Raw genomic sequence first — 19,955 nt, forward strand, 5'->3', positions numbered from 1 at the left:
TTTAAGGAACAGTGCACAGTTTTCTTAACCAAATTCTCATCCTCACTTGAAGTACCTTCATCAAAACACTTCACTTTTGACTCCTCTTTCTTATTACACACTCTAGCATAATGGCCATTTAAACCACAACTAGCACATTTTTGTTTGAGAGCAGGGCAAAATTTGCTGCTCGCAAAATGTGAACCGCTGCCACATCGGTAACACTTTAAACCTTCTCTCTTAGAGAACATTTGACTTTTTACAGTGTCAGGCTGTTTTTTTTAATTTTTAAACTTGGCAACCACCTCTTTAATGACTTCTTTACTTTCAACCTTAAGAGCTTTTGCACTCCGACTAGATAATTCAGCCTTTCTAGCAATAGCCAAAATATCTTTGAGATCTGCATCACCATTAACCCAAATCCTGAATAGCAGAATCACGGGTGTGCATTACTACTTGGTCCGTAATAAATTGTTCTTGTAGGTGGTCAAAGTTACAATCCTCTGTAAGTTTCTTTAAAGCAGATACGTACATATCAACCGTTTCTCCAGGTTCATGCTTCCTGTGAAAAAAAATATATCTTACAATACCTAAACATACTTTTGGAGAAAAATGGTCATCAAAATCTCTTAAAACATCTAAAAATACATTTGTATCACCACTACCAGTGTTTTTGTCATCTCTTCATACACCTTCAAACCACCTGGACCAAGAGAATGCAATAGCAGTTTCTTTTTCCTATCTGGTTTAATTTTCCATTCTTCATCAATGGTCTCAATAAAGTTAAAAAAATACGATTTCCATTGGGACCATCTCATGCATGGTTCATCTCCTGCGGGCCAAAACGCTTGCGGGGGTTGTATAGAAAAATTTTGTGAGGCCCCAATGTGGTGATAAAGTTACCTTCAGTGTCCCTTCTTCACCCAGAGAGGGACTAGTTCACTGAATATAAGGGCGAGTAATACACACCCTTAATAAGAATACCGGTCTCTGTATTGACACACAACTGACAGAAATAAAGTCTCACAAGGTGGAAAAGACAACAGATTATTTTAGGTCATAAAAGGGCAAAATATAATACCTTGACTGATTCCATAAAAAATGCTTTGTAAGGTTTGCGATGAATGTGCATAGAACTAAGAGTGCAGATCACTTGACAGCTTCGTGTAGGATTACTTAGTACAGGTTCAATTGGCTCTCGGGAACTAAAGCACAGATCCAGAAGAGCGAAAATGGTCAAAATGCAACTTAAGAATGGCCGCACGCAACGTATAACATCATACGTTACGTCCGGACTCCCAGAATGCACCTGTTTGGTCGCCGAAGTTTCATAGAGCTTCCAAGAATCTTGTTGCTCGCACCTTAAATTTACCATGGATGCGCCATTCAAACGCGCTGAAGAATTCCATCCGACATTCACCAGCAAGTAAAATCCACCAACTTTTTTGTCTATTTGAAGTTGAAAAGTCTTTAAGAAAGTAGATTTCCAAACTTGTCACGAAGTTGAAGAAAGTAGGTGTAATTTGTCCAGGAAGTTTGCATGCACCGCAACACACCACAGAAAATGGTAGAAAGATGCTGGAATGCAGTTGTAGACAGAAGATAAAATATTCTAGTAACTGTATGCAGATATTTCCTGCAATCGCCTGTACATCATCCGCAGCTAGTCACACTAAAACTCCTCCCAACTGTCGTAAACTTAGGAGGAGGAAGTGAAGGGGTCATAAATTTTAAATAGCATAGGTTCTTCTTCAGCAGTGTTTCAACAGGAAAGATCGAGGCCCAAATTGTAAAGTATGCGCTTCACCTTCACGCTTCAGAGTCTACCTCTCCTCAGGTACAGCAATCCTCTTTCCTTCCTACACAAGAATGGGTAGACTCTATATCTTCCCTTTTTGATGAACCATCTACTCATCTTCTCCCCAAGGCGATATAGATCCTCATCAGCAGAATAGCAGCTCGTCCATGCCACCCTTGCAGCCAGAACTTAACGAAGTGCCTCTGATATTGGAATTTTAACCCCTAACTGTTAATGAAGTGTTAGGTGGCTTAACTAAGATTAAATCAGGTTCCCCCATGGACCCCCTTCCGCCCCGCTCTTGTACGAAAATGATGCCCCAACTCGCAAACACACTTACTGAAATCTTTAATATGTCATTCGACCAAGCCAGGGTCCCCACTCGATGGAAAAATGCCCAAGTTAAGCCTATTCTTAAAAAACCTACGGCAGACCCCAGTCTACCAGTTAATTATCGTCCCATCTCATTGTTACCTTATTTTGGGAAAGTATTAGCACATCTAGTCAATAAACGCCGTACTGCCCATCTTGAGAACCATGGTCTCCTGGACCCTTCCCAATCCGGTTTCCGTGCAGCTCATAGCATGGAAACTGCGGTTGTAGAGATTACCGATAACATTAGGCTTGCACTGGATAAGAGAGAATCAGCAATGTTGGTCCTCTTGGACCTATCCGCGGCCTTTGATACCATCTCCCATAGCATCTTGAAACATCGACTCTGGGAGGTGGGAATCAGGGGCCTGGAATGGCTTGAGAACTATTTAACGGACCGTTCAACCACCATCCTTATTGACTCTATATCCTCGTGCAGGTGACCAGTAAGTGTAGGCGTCCCACAGGGTTCCATCCTTAGCCCTATGCTGTTTAATCTCTACTTAACACTGTTGGCAGCGATCATTAGATCATATGGTTTTGAAACAGTGTCATACGCTGATGACACTCAATTACTTATCACCTTTGGTTCAGACTACGTGGACACAAAATCCCGTTTTAAAAACTGTATGGTTCATGTGAATGATTGGATGGGCAGGCACAAACTACAACTTAAGGGCAGTAAAACTGAGATTATCTTGTTTGGTAGAGCAGAGGATCACTGGTCACATGACTGGTGGCCCTTGGATTTGCGACCATGTCCATCTCCCAAGCAAGCAGTACGCAACCTTGGAGTAACCATTGATAACACAATGTCCATGAAAACTCACGTTAACACGGTACTTGATATGGGATCATGCGTAATCTCCACAGAATCTTCAAATGGTTACCCATCGAAGCCAGGAAACCTCTGGCTCAAGGTCTTATTATCAGTTGCCTGGATTATGGGAATGCACTGCTGGTTGCACTCAATGAAGATCTGTTTTCCAAGCTCCAGATTCTTCAGAATACCGCTGCCAAACTCATTCTAAATCTCCCATCCAGATCACCCTCTGCTCCCAACCTTAAAACTCTCCATTGGCTTCTGGTGCGGCAGAGAGGCCATTTTAAGATTCTGTGCCTCACACACAAGATCCTGTATGATACCGGCCCTAGATATCTAGCCAAGAAACTCCAATGGTACAAGCCCAGCAGACCCCTGAGATCTAGCACAAAATTCCACCTTGCCCTGCCACGTATCCGAACATCCCGAAACTGTGGTCGATCATTTTCTTATTTGGCCCCTAAGCTTTGGAATAAGCTACCATCGCATCTTCCATCCATAATTGATCACAGATGCTTTCAAAGAGAATTAAAGACCTGGCTCTTTTCCCAGTAAACTGGTTATTACATCGTCTTCTTGCTGAAGTTCTGCCCAGAACCATGAGACCTCCCCGTTGATATGTGCGCTCAACAAGAACATTTGACATTGACACCTTTTTCTTATGTAGAAGCTTTATTGTTGAAACACAGACAGCAGGGACGATAGAAGGAAGAAGCTACGGCTGGGCACTCCAGGCAACAACTGCTGCCAAAGCTCCAGTAAAGAATCTAGAACTTTAGCTGACAAGGTTCGTGGAGAAGGGGTTTCAAGGATAAACAATACAATGATGGAGATGCAAAATACATAACAAGCACGACACGCAGCATACTCCTTCTCGGTGTCGTGGGTACAGCTTTGAGCCTCCTTTCTGGGGGAACGTGAACAGAAGGTGAAATTGGGTCAGTATTTCTCTGCCCCTAAGGCTCTGCAGTGTGGTGTCCCCCAGGGATTTTCTTTGAGCCCTACACTTTTTAATATCTATGTGGCCCCACTTGCAGAGGTGGTAAGATCCTTTTGGCTGGAGGTACTGTCCTACGCGGACGACACCCAAATAATGGTCTATATAACTCATACCGTTAAAGACGCAGCCCTCAATTTTAGGAGTTGCATGGAGGCAATTTCCCTTTGGATGGTGGAAAATTATCTGAAGCTGAATGGAGAGAAGACTGAGGTCTTGATCTTCGGGGATGATCAGGGAATCTGGTCTAGCGATTGGGGGCCGAACTCGCTGGGGGTCTGTCCCTGTCCAGTTTCCCATGGGAAAAACCATGGGGTGATCATGGATAATGTGCTCTCTCTGAGGCTGCAGATAAACAGTACTGTTTCCACCTGCTTTGGTATCATTAGGATTCTTAGGAAGATCTCCCATTATCTTTCTTTTGAATCATGTAAGCAGGCTGTAGTGGCCTTGGTAACCTCAAGACTGGATTATTGTAATGCCCTTTATTTGGGCATTAATAAAGGCTTCATCCATCGGCTGCAGATGGTGCAGAAAGCTGCGGCCAGATTTGTCCTGAATCTTTCTAGATCTCATTCAGCCACAGCCTCGATCAAGCTTCTGCACTGGCTCCCAATGAATGATAGGCTTATTTTTAAAATCCTTTGTCTGACCCATGAAGCCTTTTATGATGCTGTTCCAGAGGGTATAAAGTAGACTGTCTGTCATTATGCCCCTGCTAGGTCTCTTCAGTCTGCGGACAAAAATCTTCTTGTTGTACCTAGGTTTAAGAGGGCTAAATGGGGCGGTAGAGCCTTTTCCTCCATGGCGCCTAAACTGTGGAATTCCCTGCCTTGAACATCTCTGGGGAGGCCTCGCGACCTCTATTCCGTAAGGCCTTAAAGACCTGGCTCTTTTGTAGTCCTTCAGTATGAGCATGTTCCCTTTCTCTCGTCCTCTGATGGTTTGCATCTAGAGCCTTGACGCCCTTGGGCTAAGTTTGCGCTTTTATACATTCAACTTAATTCATCCATTCATTCTCCCGCCTTCAACCGTCTCCCGTCGAACCCAGCAACATTCCAATTCCCTGACCTACCCCAACGTTTATTTATTTATTTTATTTCATTTATTTAAAAAGTTTTGTATAGCGCGAACAAGACCCTGAGAGGTATCAGAGCGCTTCGTAGTAATAGGAGAGGAGAACACGGTAAAAGGGAACATTGTAAGGCGGTAACAGAGAATAACGTAATAAGGTAATAAAAATGTACAAGGATGCAAACGATAATTACTTGGTATAATAAGGTAGATAATCCTGGATAATACAGTGCTTGAAGAAAACAGACGACCAATGGTTATTTACGGCAGGAACCTGTCCATTAGGAGTGTTTTACTTCATGTTTGAAAGCAGCTGTGTAAGGAATTTTGCGGATTTCCGGAGGGAGCGAGTTCCAGATCTTCAGTGCCGAACCTGAGAATGTCACGATCCCGCCTGGAAACGGAGGCTCCTCAGGATTCGTGCGTCGCAATAGGGGTTCCACTCCTTGACATCCCCAACTCCTACAATGATTTCACAGAGTATTAGGGCGATCAAGTAACGGAAGAGAAGGGAAGGGAACAGCGGGGAGTAGAACCTGTAAAACAAAACACAGAGAAATGGAGACAACACAAGTGCATGCAATTCTACACTCAATAAATCTTGCTAGCCTACTTCTGACTGGCCACACCAACAACCACCGGCTGCTACCTCCTAGGCTTCCACATGTGGTATTGCCTCATACCCAAAAACATAGTTCCATAGGAAGTGGCATGCAGCGGGAAATAGAGGAGTAAGTCAATCGGTTAACCGCAACCCCCCAGGACTTGCTTAGATTCAGCAACCCCCTGGCTGGGTAGTGTCTCATAAGAAAAACCTACTGGTTATGACCTTCCTCTATATTGCGGAAAGTCGATGTGCACCACAACAGAATGCTTCCTTGAAAGTGGTGCTATCTCTAATGTTTCAAAGACTCAGTAATCCTGTAAGCAAGAGAAGGCGCGTCTGCCAAAAGGCGCGCTAAGAATCGTCCTCCTGGGCTAGCCAAGTAGACGCGGGAGGAGAGAGAAGTAAGCCGCTCCGCTGTTGGAACGGCCCGGTACGAGTCCTAGTTCCGTCGGACACTGAGGCAGTCAAGGTGCGCTTACCTTCAGCGCTTCAAGGGTCTCAGGCCTCTTCGACCATGCTGCAAATTTAGACCGGCAAAGGGTCGAAAGTCCGACAGAGGGAATGCGGGTAACGGAACTAAACAGCAGTCCCCGGCTCACCTTCGAGCTCCGTGGTGCTTGCCAGCTTGGTCTTCTATGCTGGTGCAGCGACGGCTGCCGAACACAAGAATCTCCAAGAGAAACGGGACCGGGTGGAAGATGACGCCACAGCGTGTGCTTCTCCCAGTGGCTTGGTCCGTGGTACAGCATGTAGGGCCTCGAGATGAGCATGTACAGAGGGCTGGTTTGCTATGTTGTCCGGTAATGTAATGGGCAGGATGCGGGCACTAAAGCCGTTGTTCGCAGTAAACGGAGAGACCCCCGTAGAGCTGTGGGAGGCGTTGTTGTAGGCCAACTCAGCCATCCAAAGTAGGGAAACCCAAGATTCTTGTGCTTCGTTGGCGTAACACCTCAGATACTTCTTCAGAGTCTGGTTAAGCCTCTCTGTCTGCCCATCCGTCTGGGGGTGGAAACTAGTAGACACTGCTGACTCGACGTGCAAGGCCTGGCACCACCTCCTCCAGAAGCTGGCTATGAACTGGCGCCCCCTGTCCGACACCATGACTTTCGGGAGTCCGTGTAACTTAACCACGTTTTGAAGCACCAGTTGTGCGGTCTGTCCGGCCATGGGCAGGTTCTTGCAGGGAATAAAGTGACCCATCTTGGTCAGGCTGTCTATTACCACCAGAAGCGCAGAATACCCCTGATCCATGGGCAGACCAGTGACGAAATCCAGACTGATGTGTTGCCATGGCAGGTGTGGAGTCGGCATGGTGATCAGTTTCCCTTTTTTCTTTGTCGTCTCGCTTTTTCCTCGCGCACAACTCTCGCACCTAGAAACCCTTCCCTTGACATCTCGAGCCAACGAGTCCCACCAGAAGTGCTTGCTCAGCAACTGGACGGTTTTTTGGAAATCGGGATGGCCGGCCAACGGGGAATCATGGCACCAGGCAAAGGCTTCTTTCCTCAACTGCACCGTCGGTAGATACAACAATTGGTACTGGAAAGGGAGCCCCTGCTTCAGGGTGCGGTTTGGCGTCGCTTCGGCCCATTCTTCCCATTCTTGTGAGGTCTTGTAACGTCGTACCTCGTCCAGGTATTGGTCGGCCTTGAGAACGCACACCATCTTAGAGGGATCAATGATGGCCACCCGAGGGACGGCGATCGGGTCGCTGTCGGTCTCTAGACGAGACAAGGAGTCAGCCTTTGCGGTTTTCAGCTCCGGGCCTGAAGGTGATGATAAAATCATACTCTTCAAAAAAGAGCATCCACCTCATTTGCCGTTGGGACAGGTGCCGAGCAGTTTTAAGGTACTGTAGGTTTCCGTGGTCGGAGTACACTGTGATGGGATACCGGGTTCCCCATAAAAACGAACGCCACTCCATGAAGGCCTTTTTGATGGATAACCGCTCCTTCTCCGCAACATTGTAATTCTTTTCTGCCTGGTTCAGTTTTTTGGACAGGTAAGCTACCGGGTGTAACTGTCCAGTATGTTTGTCTCTTTGGGAGAGGATAGCCCCTATCGCTTCGTCGGAAGCATCAGCCTGTACAATGAAGGGAACGTCAAACCGGGGATGCCTGTGAATTGGTGCCGAGATAAAGGCCCTTTTCAGAAGTTTGAAGGCGTCAGCCACTTCCCGAGTCCATTCAAAGGCAGTTCCCTTTCTAAGGAGCCGTGTAATAGGCAGTGCTTTTTGTGAGAAATCCTGAATGAACCTGCGATAATAGTTGGCAAACCCCAGGAATCTTTGCACCCCTTTGACGTTGGTTGGCCCCGGCCAGTCCCTTACCGCCTGTACCTTCCTTTCTGCCATACCCAAACCATCCGGACGGAGCATCAGCCCCAAAAACTCTACCTCATACACCCCAAACTCGCATTTATTTAGCTTGCAATACAGTTGGTGTTTCCTCAGGGCTTCTAGAACCTGAATGACGTGGCCCTGGTGTTCCTCCTCTGTCTTGGAGTAGATGAGTATGTCGTCTATATAGACGACCACTGTATGGTCTATGTACTCCTTCAGTACGTCGTTCAAGAAATACTGGAACGCCGCAGGGGCATTACACAACCCAAACGGCATTACGATATACTCGAACAGGCCGTAGCGTGTTTTAAAGGCCGTCTTCCATTCGTCCCCCTCTCGCATGCGTACCAAATGGTACGCCCCTCTCAGATCTAGCCTAGTATAGATCCTGGCCTCCCGAACCTGGTCTAACAAAACTGGTATAAGGGGTAGGGGGTAGCGATTATGGAAGGTGTTTTTATTTAGTACGCGATAGTCGCAGCATGCTCTCAACTCTCCATTTGCCTTAGAAATGAAAAACAGAGGGGAAGCCGCCGGTGAGCGAGAAGGCCTGATGAACCCTATCCGAGTGTAGTGATCGAGATAGTCTCGTAGGTGTTGGGTTTCGGGCTCCGAAAGGGCATACACTCGGCAAGCCGGTATGGCTGCCCCTTCTATCAAGTCTATCTGGCAGTCATACCGCCTGTGAGGCGGGAGGTGCTCCGCTTGTGCCTTGCTGAACACATCCGCGTAGGCAGCATATACACCAGGCAGAACCGTCTCTTTCTCGGCGGCCGTGGCCACCAAAAATGGATGAGCCAAAGCCGTCGCGCAAGAAACTGTCTCGATGAATACATGTTCCCAACAGGTGTCCGACAAGAATCGCACTGTCCTGTCCTTCCAGTTTATGGTGGTGTTATGGTGACAAAACCAGGGCATCCCCAGTATGATCTCATACTGCGGGGCGTCAATGATATTCAGGGCCAGGTCTTCCCTGTGTTGACCCCCCCTCCGGTATCCACTGACAATCTTACTGCTTCTGTTTTCTCTTTGACGAGACCCGATTTGAGGGGCTTGCCGTCCACGGCCAACACTTCCTCAGGGGACTCCAGGGGCGTTCGCCGTATGCGTAAGAGATGAACCAACCCATTATCTATAAAGTTCCCAGTAGCCCCTGAGTCTAACATGACCTTTACCTGGAAGAAGTGTTGTTGGTACTCTAGTTCCATCAAGAGCACCAAATGGGTCTCGGTTGTCTTCACTTGAGCGGTTGCCAAGGAAGGGATATTCCATTCCTTGTCTATCCCCTGTCTTAATGGAACAGCAGAGACGCTGCTAAGATCGGTGTTCGATGCTACGGCTACTGACTTCTTGCTTCCATAGGTCCCCCCGGGGTCTTTGGCCTGGCGGGGCACTCCCTAACGTAGTGTCCCTTCTTGCCGCAGTACATACACAACCCTAGTGTATGTCTGCTTTCTCTCTCGCTCCGTGAGAGCGGTGCCCGTAGGGCTCCAACTTCCATAGGTTCGGTTGAGGCTTCCCCCCCTGGGGCTTCCCTCCTAAGGCTCCTCTCTTGAGCGTACCCAGACTTATCACCTTTTCGCCTTTCTCCCCCTCGATCAGAGATACGACCATCCAATCGTAATGCAAGACCGACGAGATCTGTACAGGTTCGGGGTTGTGGGTCTATCCTGGCTATAACGTCTTTCAGTTCATCGCAGAGGCCTTGATAAAAAAGAGACATCCTTTTTTCCTCTGGCCATGCTGCTTCCGCAACTAGTCTATTAAAAGAGGTTAAGTAGGTAACCAAATCGCTCCCCCCCTGTTTCAGCTCTAAGAGTTCCTTGTCGGCGCTGAATGTGGTAGTTCTTCTGTCGAACTCCCCTTCGATCGCTGCTCTGAACCCATCCCAGTCTGACAAAATCGGGTCGTTGTTTCGGACCAGGGGTACAGCCCAGTTGGCGGCCATCAGGTACGAAATGGCGAAAGCCACCCTAGAATGGTGGGTGGGGAAGGAGGAAGGTTTACATGAGAAATGCATCATAATCTAGGTCAAAAACGCTTGTACTTTTCTGGGGTCCCCAGCATACCGTTCGGGGCTGGCTAACGGAATGGGAGGAGGAACAGAAACGTGTATTTGTGGGCTCCCTGAAGCTACCTCGAACAGGTTTCTCGTGAGTTTTTCTACCCTTTCTCGCAGGGCCGCGGTCTCAGCCCTGGAGGCCGCCAACTCCTGCTGGACCAGAGCCAAGGCCCCTAAAACCTCCTCCATGCTCACCCAGTACTGCGGCGCACGAATCGGGAGGAGCAGAATTCGTGGGTGCGGTATTCTGTGATGATCCCGCCTGGAAACGGAGGCGCCTCAGGATTCGTGCGTCGCAATAGGGGTTTCACTCCTTGACATCCCCAACTCCTACAATGATTGCACATAGTATTAGGGCGATCAAGTAAGGGAAGTGAAGGGAAGGGAACAGCGGGGAGTAGAACCTGTAAAACAAAACACAGAGAAATGGAGACAACACAAGTGCATGCAACTCTACACTCAATAAATCTCGCTAGCCTACTTCTGACTGGCCACACCAACAACCACCGGCTGCTACCTCCTAGGCTTCCACATGTGGTATTGCCTCATACCCTAAAAACATAGTTCCATAGGAAGTGGCATGCAGCGGGAAATAGAGGAGTAAGTCAATCGGTTAACCGCAACCCCCCAGGACTTGCTTAGATTCAGCAACCCCCTGGCTGGGTAGTGTCTCGTAAGAAAAACCTACAGGTTATGACCTTCCTCTATATTGCGGAAAGTCGATATGCACCACAACAGAATGCTTCCTTGAGAGAGTGGTGCTATCTCTAATGTTTCAAAGACTCAGTAATCCTGTAAGCAAGAGAAGGCACGTCTGCCAAAAGGCGCGCTAAGAATCATCCTCCTGGGTTAGCTAAGTAGACGCGGGAGGAGAGAGAAGTAAGCAGCTCCCCTGTTGGAACGGCCCGGTACAAGTCCTAGTTCCGTCGGACACTGAGGCAGTCAAGGTGCGCATACCTTCAGCGCTTCGGGGGTCTCAGGCCTCTTCGGCCATGCTGCAAATTTAGACCGGCAAAGGGTCGAAAGTCCGACGGAGGGAATGCGGGTAACGGAACTAAACAGCAGTCCCCGGCTCACCTTCGAGCTCCGTGGTGCTTGCCAGCTCGGTATTCTCCGCTGGTGCAGTGACGGCTGCCAAACACAAGAATCTCCAAGAGAAACGGGATCGGGCGGAAGGTGACGCCACAGCGTGTGCTTCTCCCAGTGGCTTGGTCCGTGGTGTAACGGGCTCGCAATACAAAAATAAAGCACGCCTCTCTGGCGCGTGTCTTCCTAATTTACGGACGTAGCTCCGCCTCCCCCCCCCGCAGGACCGGGCTTTCTGGGAAGTGTAGTCCCATGCAGGCGCCAGCTCGTTGGTTCCTGACAGAGAAGGCACGAAGTCTTGTTCTCTTTTTGCAAAAAGACTGGGGTTTCAGTAATAGAGCATTTGCACTTCTTGATGGTCTGCCCCGCCGATAGTTCTAGTTTTTGAGCCAGGTAGCCAGGGGTTTTGAAGTGTAGGGCTTTGTGCGTTAGACAGGCAATGAACCACCAGCTTGAGGTCCTCTTGAGGGAGGAATGGTTTTAGATTTCTAAGAAGCTTCATTTGGTAGTTGGCGCCCTTACACATCGCACTAATGTTTTTCTTCATGTTCAGGTGTGAGTCTAGGGTGATTCTGAGAGATTTAGCTGAATCAATGATAATAGGGGAGCAGTTGAAGGTAGTGAGGTGCTTCATCCAGAGGTCAATCTTGGGGGTGTATTTAGGAGGGGATATGAGAAGGAATTCAGTTTTGGCGGTGTTGAGCAGGAGATCGTTCTCAGTTAGCCAGTTTTGGGTAATCCTCAGGCGCGAGTTGAGTGAGATGAGGTCTTCCGAAGAGTTGATTTTCAGGTAAAGTTGCGTATCATCCGCGTACATATGAAAAAGAATGTTCATGGATTTAAGAGCGCTCGCTAGTGGTTACAGAAAAATATTGAAGAGTATGGGAGAGAGTGCCGACCCTTGCAGACCCCCATGGAGACTGCAGATGTTTGGGATATCGAAAGGGTTCACTTGAACTCTTAGGGATCTATTGTGAAGGAAGGAAGCGAGCCATAGCAGTACCTGACCTGAAAGGCCCATCCTGTGTTCCAGAATAGCTAAGAGGATATCGTGATTAACCGTGTCAAATGCAGAGGAAAGATCAAGGAGGATTAGTAGGCAGGATTCGTTATGGTCTAACAATTTTAGGATATCATCTATGATGTGAAGGAGCGCGGATTCAGTACTATGACCGCTCCTAAACCCTGATTGATGTTCATCCAAGAGATTGCAAGTCTCAATGTGCGAGCAGAGTTGCGATTGGACGAATTTTTCAAGGAGCTTGGCCAGAGTAGGGATGTTGGAGATGGGACGAAAATTGTTGAGGTCAGATCTATCCGCATCAGGTTTTTTGAGAATGGGTGAGACCTGAGCTGCTTTTAAACATTCTGGTATCTTGCCTCGAGATAGGGAGGCCTATACGTTCCTTCACTATACCACACATCTTCCCCCCAAAACAACAAAAGCTATATACAATTTGTCATAAGATAAAATAAAAACAAATTAAATTATCACAATATCCAGCAAAAGAGATGAATAAACCTTTGACGTAACACAATAATATATAGGTAACCACATGAAGAATTTAACTCAATTGGTAATCACTCGAATGAGCAGGCGCCTTCCTCATCCTAGACCCCAACAAACTCCAAGATCGCTCATGACTTCTCCCTCACATTTTCACCATTTTCACCATTACCTTGTGTCGCTTCCTCACACCTTCTCAAATCCACCACACTCTACTTACCCAACACATAACCATTTTCTTCATCTAACTCTCTACTGACCCCCCTCCGCAACATAAAACCATAATTCTGATCATTATACTAATTTACATGCCGTAAATTCCACCGTCTGCCATCTGCCAACTCCACTGCACTCACTATCCATTACTCTCCTCACCCTCAGTGGTTTCGACCAGTACACAACACCTTTGGCTATGAATTTGGGATATTTCACGCGTACTAATTGTCAGACCTTAACATCAGGCCACTTGTTACTGGAAATAGTGCAGCTTTGCAGTTTTTCCACTTTTGACCTCATACTCTGAAGACACACCTCTCTCCTCACCCCCTTGTTCCTTCTCAATAACCACCAAGGTACCAACTTAGTTGACAGTTTCCTTCCTCTCAGCAATGCGAACAGCATCTCCACTGTCACTGAATGGGGAGTAACGCTATAAGCTAATAGTCTATCCTGTAGAATCTTTTTCCATGGTAAACCAGCTACAATAGCCAACTGAATCACCTCCTTTATCACCCTATTAAACCATTCGACTTGACCATTGCGCTCTGGGTGATATAATGCCGTTCTCATATGTATGATTCCAGACTGCATTTTAGTAGATGTCAACTGTCCCCCATTATCCGACGCCAGTACATCCGGTATATCTTCTCTCGAAAACACATCCTCCAAAAATTCTATCACAAAAATCATTACTCACATTCTCTACCAGCCTTACTTCTGCCCATTTTGAGTAATAGTCCACCAGAACAATAGCATTCCTATCCTTCCTGATAAAGTAGAAAACTGGTCCATAAAATCAACCGCCAGTTTCTGCCATGGACCCTCAGGTAAAGCTACCCTTGTTATTGGTATACTCAGAGGTTTGACCACCTCGTCGCTTGAACTGCATCATTTGCAGTTCCTAACCCAATGGTCCTCCACTCCAGGCCACCACACTTGGGTCAATTTTCTTACCAAGGTACCCAAGGATCATAGCACCCCTATCAGCCACATACACCTTCCCATGTCATTTTTTAGACCCAAATTCAATGTTTGCCCACATGAACCATTGCATTGGTATTTTATGTCCTGAGTAAAATCCAGGATTTGCATCTGGATCACACAACACTATCAGGCCACAGTTTTTTTTTATAAACTCTGGTATACCACGCACACAAATCAACCATGGTTTTCACTTGCACTCCATCAATGCATATCACACATGTGGGCAAATTAGTGGTGGTCCTTCCCTCACCCATTAGTTCATTATGTACACTCAGTATCACACCATGTAAACTACTTTCTTCATCAGACACCTCCTCCACGATTACACCTCCTCCACGATTTGATTTACTTTCCTACTTGTGCTCTTACACACCCTGCTAAAACACCCCTTATTTTTTACATGAATTGCATATTTTGTTCAATGCAGGACACGTTTTACAATTTTCTAAATGGTTACTTGAACCACAACGGAAACACGCAAAACCTTTAACACCTGCCTTTCCAACCTCATTGCATTTGCTTCACCATATCTTTGTTCAGTAGATTTCAGCTTAAACTTAACATCCTTCCCTGTTCTTATAGCACTGACCTGGTTATTGCTAGCCCCTTCGCTTCTTACGGTTTTAATACACTTTCCCGACACTTCTATGCTTCTAGCATTGTCCACAGCTGCCCTTAATGATATTTCTTCAGAAGACCATAATTTGTCTAGTATTTTTTTTAGAATTGGTCTCCATGAGGCTTTGGTCGCTTAGTACTTGGTCATAAGACATGAGCTCAAAGTCGCATGTTACAGCCAAACCCCTAAGAGCAGACACAAATTGACCATGTCTCCTCTTCCTTCTGTTCCCTTGAATAAAACTAGAACCATTCCATGACCACATTTATCTTCCTGCCAAACCTTTCCTGCTTTTGTTTGACAGCATACTCATACACACCTATGCTCCCAGTATTCTCTAATAATGTTACATTCTTGAACTCCCTTAACCCTATTGCACCTAATCTGTGTTTAAGTAGAGATAAATGCCTTTCTTCTGAACATTCATCTTCTTCTACGACCTCCACATAAACCTCAAATAAATATAACCATAAATCCCACGGTATCGGAGACTCTCCTGATTCAGCCAAGAATTAAGGAGGAGGCTGAATACTAGCCATCTTACAACAGGTGTAAATTATGAATAAAAAAAAAAATCACTCTTACTAAAGTTATAGGCTATTAATTAAATGCACTATCATCAACATGCAACTGTGCGCATCACTAATTTCGTAAGCAAGGTACAGCTGTGCGCATCAGCACTGGAATGTCAACGTGAAAATGAGCAATAAGCTGTGCGTATCAGCGTGGCACCCTGAATGCACGGACACTCTAACCATGAATTTCCAAAATGGCAACTTTTTTTTCTCCTTATAGTCTTGTCAAAATGCAATTGTGCGCATCACTAATTTCATAGGTACAGTACTCCTGTGGGCATCAGCACTGCAGTGTCACTTGAAAATGACCAATAAGCTGTGCATATCAGCGTGGCACATTGAACGCACTGGTGCTCTAGCCATTAATGTGCAAAATGGTAACTTTTTTTCCTTATAGTCTCACTATGCCAAAATGACAGAGGTGTGCGTATCAGAGTGATAATCCGAAACGCACTGGAATAGTGACAAGCAAACCATCAGCTGTCCGTATCAGCGCAATATCTGAATACATTGGGTACACAGCATTGGTACACAACACGCCCAATGGAAAATGGCCGCCATGCTCAAATGCGTGTGAGGTATGCAGATAAGCAGAACAAATCCTCAGTAGAATTTGCATGTGATGCGCAGGAGAATCGTGCGCACTACTCTTGTGCATGGTCTCGTGCCACAGTATCGCAGCACGGCAGTGCTCAGACGGATACAACGCAGCTTTAAACCTCACAGTTCTGCCGCATAGTTGCAACCACACACAACAACAAAATGCCAGTGCCGCAGCTTCTTCCATGGTACTGCTGCGTGCACTTCATTCCTCCATGATCCAGTATGCCACGTCAATGCCAATGCCGCTTCAACCATCCATCATCACCGTTGTTGGAAAAGATACTCATACGCCAGGTAAATTGATATGTATTTTATTCCATCATCAAATCCATACCAGGAGCGGCACGACACGCAGCTGTCTCCCTCTCCCTCCTTTAACCATCTCCCGTCGAACCCCAACATTCCAATTGCCTGACCTACCCAAACATTCCTTCACCATACCACTCCGTCCTCTGCGTAGGACAGGCATCTGTGCTCTTCCTTTCTACCTATTACCTGAAATAAACTATGCTTACCTATCCTTGGTGTTCGGTTCTCACTACAATTTAGCGATGATCTGGCTGAGCCTGCAGCATTGCTACCTTCCCAAGACACTTTGTAGGACTCCTGCATCTTCCAGTGCCTGTACGCGGATGTTCCAGCAAGCTGTCTGCTGTTTCTGGTAAGGCGTATCGGGTGGGGGAGAGCACAGCATCATTTCCTTCTGGCACTGTTGTGCCTTAATGTCCTGCTTGTCAATGGTTCCTGGTGCCACCTTTGATTTGGTGCACGAGAACCAGCATATGAAGCTGCCCATTGTCCTCGCGCGTGCAACGGAGCAGCGCACCTCTGTTTCCTGAGTCTTGACGTCATCGGAGAGCATGCCAGCTCATGATACAGTCCTTTGTCATTGCGCAAGGGGCGGAGTAGAGGAACTCGTCTCTTACCTTGAGAGGCGTACACTGATTAATGTTCAGCAGTGCATCGTCATGCTGCACGTATGTCACTTCTATTTTAAATAGGCTTTCTTCGGTGATAGGCTCTCCTGGCTTGCATCATAGAAGCTTCTGTTTTAGATCTCCTTGGGCATCACAGGGAGTATTCCCCTGTCCTCACTACTAGGTGACACGCACACCTTCATGCACAAGGAGTTACTTTGGAGCGGTGTTTATCGATATAAGGAAGGTTTGCGCTCTAGTTGCCAGAGTGACGAGCACACTGGATTACTTTCTTAATTACATTAGTGCTATTGAAGAACAGGAGTCAAATAAATTCTCACCTGAAAGGAAAAAAAAGATCCTTTTACATAATGTGGGGTTAAGAGTTTTCAATCAGACAGAAAAGAAGATCAGATCTGGTAAAGGGCAACATTTATTTTTTAGCACTTTGGAGGATCTGGACAATTATTACCAACCTACAGTCTGTGCAGCCAGGTCATATTGCTAGATGTAATATAACAACATTTTGTAGAAGAGTTGAAAAGCACTTATCCCGAAATATTCTCAGGTGCGGTGAGCAAACTGAAGGACTTTGTACATCGCATTGTACTTAAGAATGGTGTGGAACCTTTGTTTCTCAAGGCACGGAATATACCATTCAGTTTTAAGAATGAGGTCACGGAAGAACTGGAAAAGTTAATAAAGGGTTTATTGAACCTGTAGAGAGCTCGGAGTGATTAGCTCCCTTGGTTGTGGCCAGGAAAAGTGATGGCAAAATCAAACTTCACATTGATTTGAGGGATCTTATTAAAACCATAGTAGTGGACAAGTTTCCATTGCCCAAGATAAATGAACTCCTAAGCCTAACCAAGGCGGTTAAATGGTTTTCGACCATAGATTTATCCTCCACTGACCACCAATTAGAATAGCACCCAGATAGTAAAAATGTCATTGCCTTTATTACCCTCATGGGATGCTTCAGATTCATTTGCATGTCTTTTGGCCTTACATCAGCTACAGCTGTTTTTCAAAGGTTATTGCATCGCCGTCTCAAAGCTGTTCCCAACGCAACCTACTTCCAGGATGATTACCTCATTTTGGGGAATAAGTAAGGAAGAACATAATGTAACCTTGCATTCTGTTCTTGTTAAGCTGAGAAATAGTGGGCTCACAGCTGAACCAGAGAAATGCAAATTTTGCAGACACTGTGTCTCCTATTTAGGGCATGAAGTGAGTGATAAAGGTGTGTTCCCCAAATGAGAAACTATTAGGCGATTGAAAATGCTCCAGCTCCCACTACAAAAGATGAGGTGAGATCAGTTCTGGGCTTAGCAGAATTCTATTCAAAGTTTCTGAAGGATTTTGCCATTAGACAATTTGTAGAGTGAATTTAATAGTATTAAGAATGATATATGTAATGCTGTTCTGTTGAAAGGTTTCATTGCCAAATCTTACACTTTTTTAACCACGGATGCAAGCGGTAAAGGGTTGGGTGCAGTGCTGTCCCAAGTATCTGAAGATTGCATTGAGAGTACTATATCTTGTGCTTCACGGTCTCTTAATGTGTGTGAAACTAAATATTCAGTGATCGAGAGAGAAATGTCATTGTGTGCGTGGGCTACAAAAAAATATAGATAGTACTTATGGGGGACTATGTTCACCATTCGTACTGATCATAGGCCTTTAGTTAAGGTCCTGACTACTGATGGAACAGGAAGAGCTACTCCAAGCATAGAAAGAATGTCAATTAATTTATTGAATTATGCTTATGATATTGTATATTTAACTGATAAAAAGAACAAAGTAGCGAATTAATTGAGCAGATCACCAGTTCAGGACAGTGACCGCTTTTGATGAGTGGGACGACTACAGCGATGCGTGGGTCTGTTCGGACTCAGTTAAGCCAGCAATTCTGTTGGAAGAATGACAGTCAGGGTATGCCGAAGATGAGTGTTTGAAAATCAAGGAGTATATTCTGGGAGGTCGGCCCAATATGTGTGATATCACTGAGGAGAGTAAAAAAGTCTGGGAATTAAGAGAAGAATTGTCTGTTTCTGACTCAGACTTTATTACGAGAGGCAATAGAATTATTCCACCTACCAAGTTATGCATGAAAAATGTGGAATTAAATCATGAGTGGCATCTTGGTATTGTTAAATCTAAGCAAAGGGTTACATCAGTTTATTGGTGGCCTGGGATTTATTCGGAGATGGAAAGATTTGTGAGAAATTGGGTTCAGTGAGCTTCTGTTGACAAGTCCCGTAAAATACTTACCAAATCATAAGAATACTACCTCCACAGTCTACTACCAGCCATTAAAGGATTTAAACATAATATATAAAAACACCCGCTCCATAGTTAGACATCAGTTAGAGTTTTTCAACCTACTTGACATCTTCTCTCCTGATATCCTGTTTATGACAGAAACTTGGTTAACAGATGAATCCACCCCTGATATATTAGCTGCACTACTAGACAACTATTACCGTTTACAGACAAATAGACCTTCTGGAAAAAGAGGGGGCGGCGTTGCAGAAGCCATTAAAAGGGCCTTTCTTTCACCGCCATCTCTCCACTAGCTGATAGTTTAACAATAAAACTGGATTCTTCCACCTCTACATTGGTGTGTGTACTTATCTATAGACCCCCAATAGCGATGTTGGAGTTTCCTAAAAATTTAGCAAATAGTATCGCCTCACTGACTGTGGACTAAACAAAGATCTTGATAATTGGAGATTTGAATTATTGGGCGAATGAAGAAGAGGGGAGCAAGGGCTCCAGGGAATTGACTGAAATATTACAGAGGTTGAATCTTGAACAACACACACATGTGCCCACACATATCAAAGGACATAGACTCAATCAGGTATGGTCCATCAACCTTTCTCTCCAGAATCTAGTCATCAACCTGTGCATCTGGTCAGACCATCACCTAATCAGCTTTACTTTAAGTGACATTATTTTAACCAAACCCCTGGCTCGCCCCAAAATTATGACCAGAATTGGAATCGCGCAAATCTGATTTCCCTTCATAATAACTTGGCACTCAATTTGCCTGTCATGACAGATAATGTTAACAACTAGGAGAAAGAGATCGCTAATTGGCAATTGAAGGCAAGCAATATGCCCCTTTGCAAATTCAACCCAGTTGCGCTCGGCTGCATTAGGCATCCAAATGGTTCTCCGCTAAGTTAAAATTAGCCAAACTAAGAACGCGTCAGGCAGAACGGAAATGGAGTAAAATATACTCGCCAGAAACTAAGGAGTTATTTACCCAATGCTTGACAGCCTATAAAAAGCCATCTTAGAGGCAAAGAAATCCTTCTTTACTAACAAAGTTATAAACTCAGACAACAAAGTAAAAGACATTTTCAATATAGTAAGGGATTTAT

This window comes from Triturus cristatus, chromosome 11 (genome assembly GCF_964204655.1).
Source record: "Triturus cristatus chromosome 11, aTriCri1.1, whole genome shotgun sequence".
Lineage (NCBI taxonomy): Eukaryota > Metazoa > Chordata > Amphibia > Caudata > Salamandridae > Triturus > Triturus cristatus.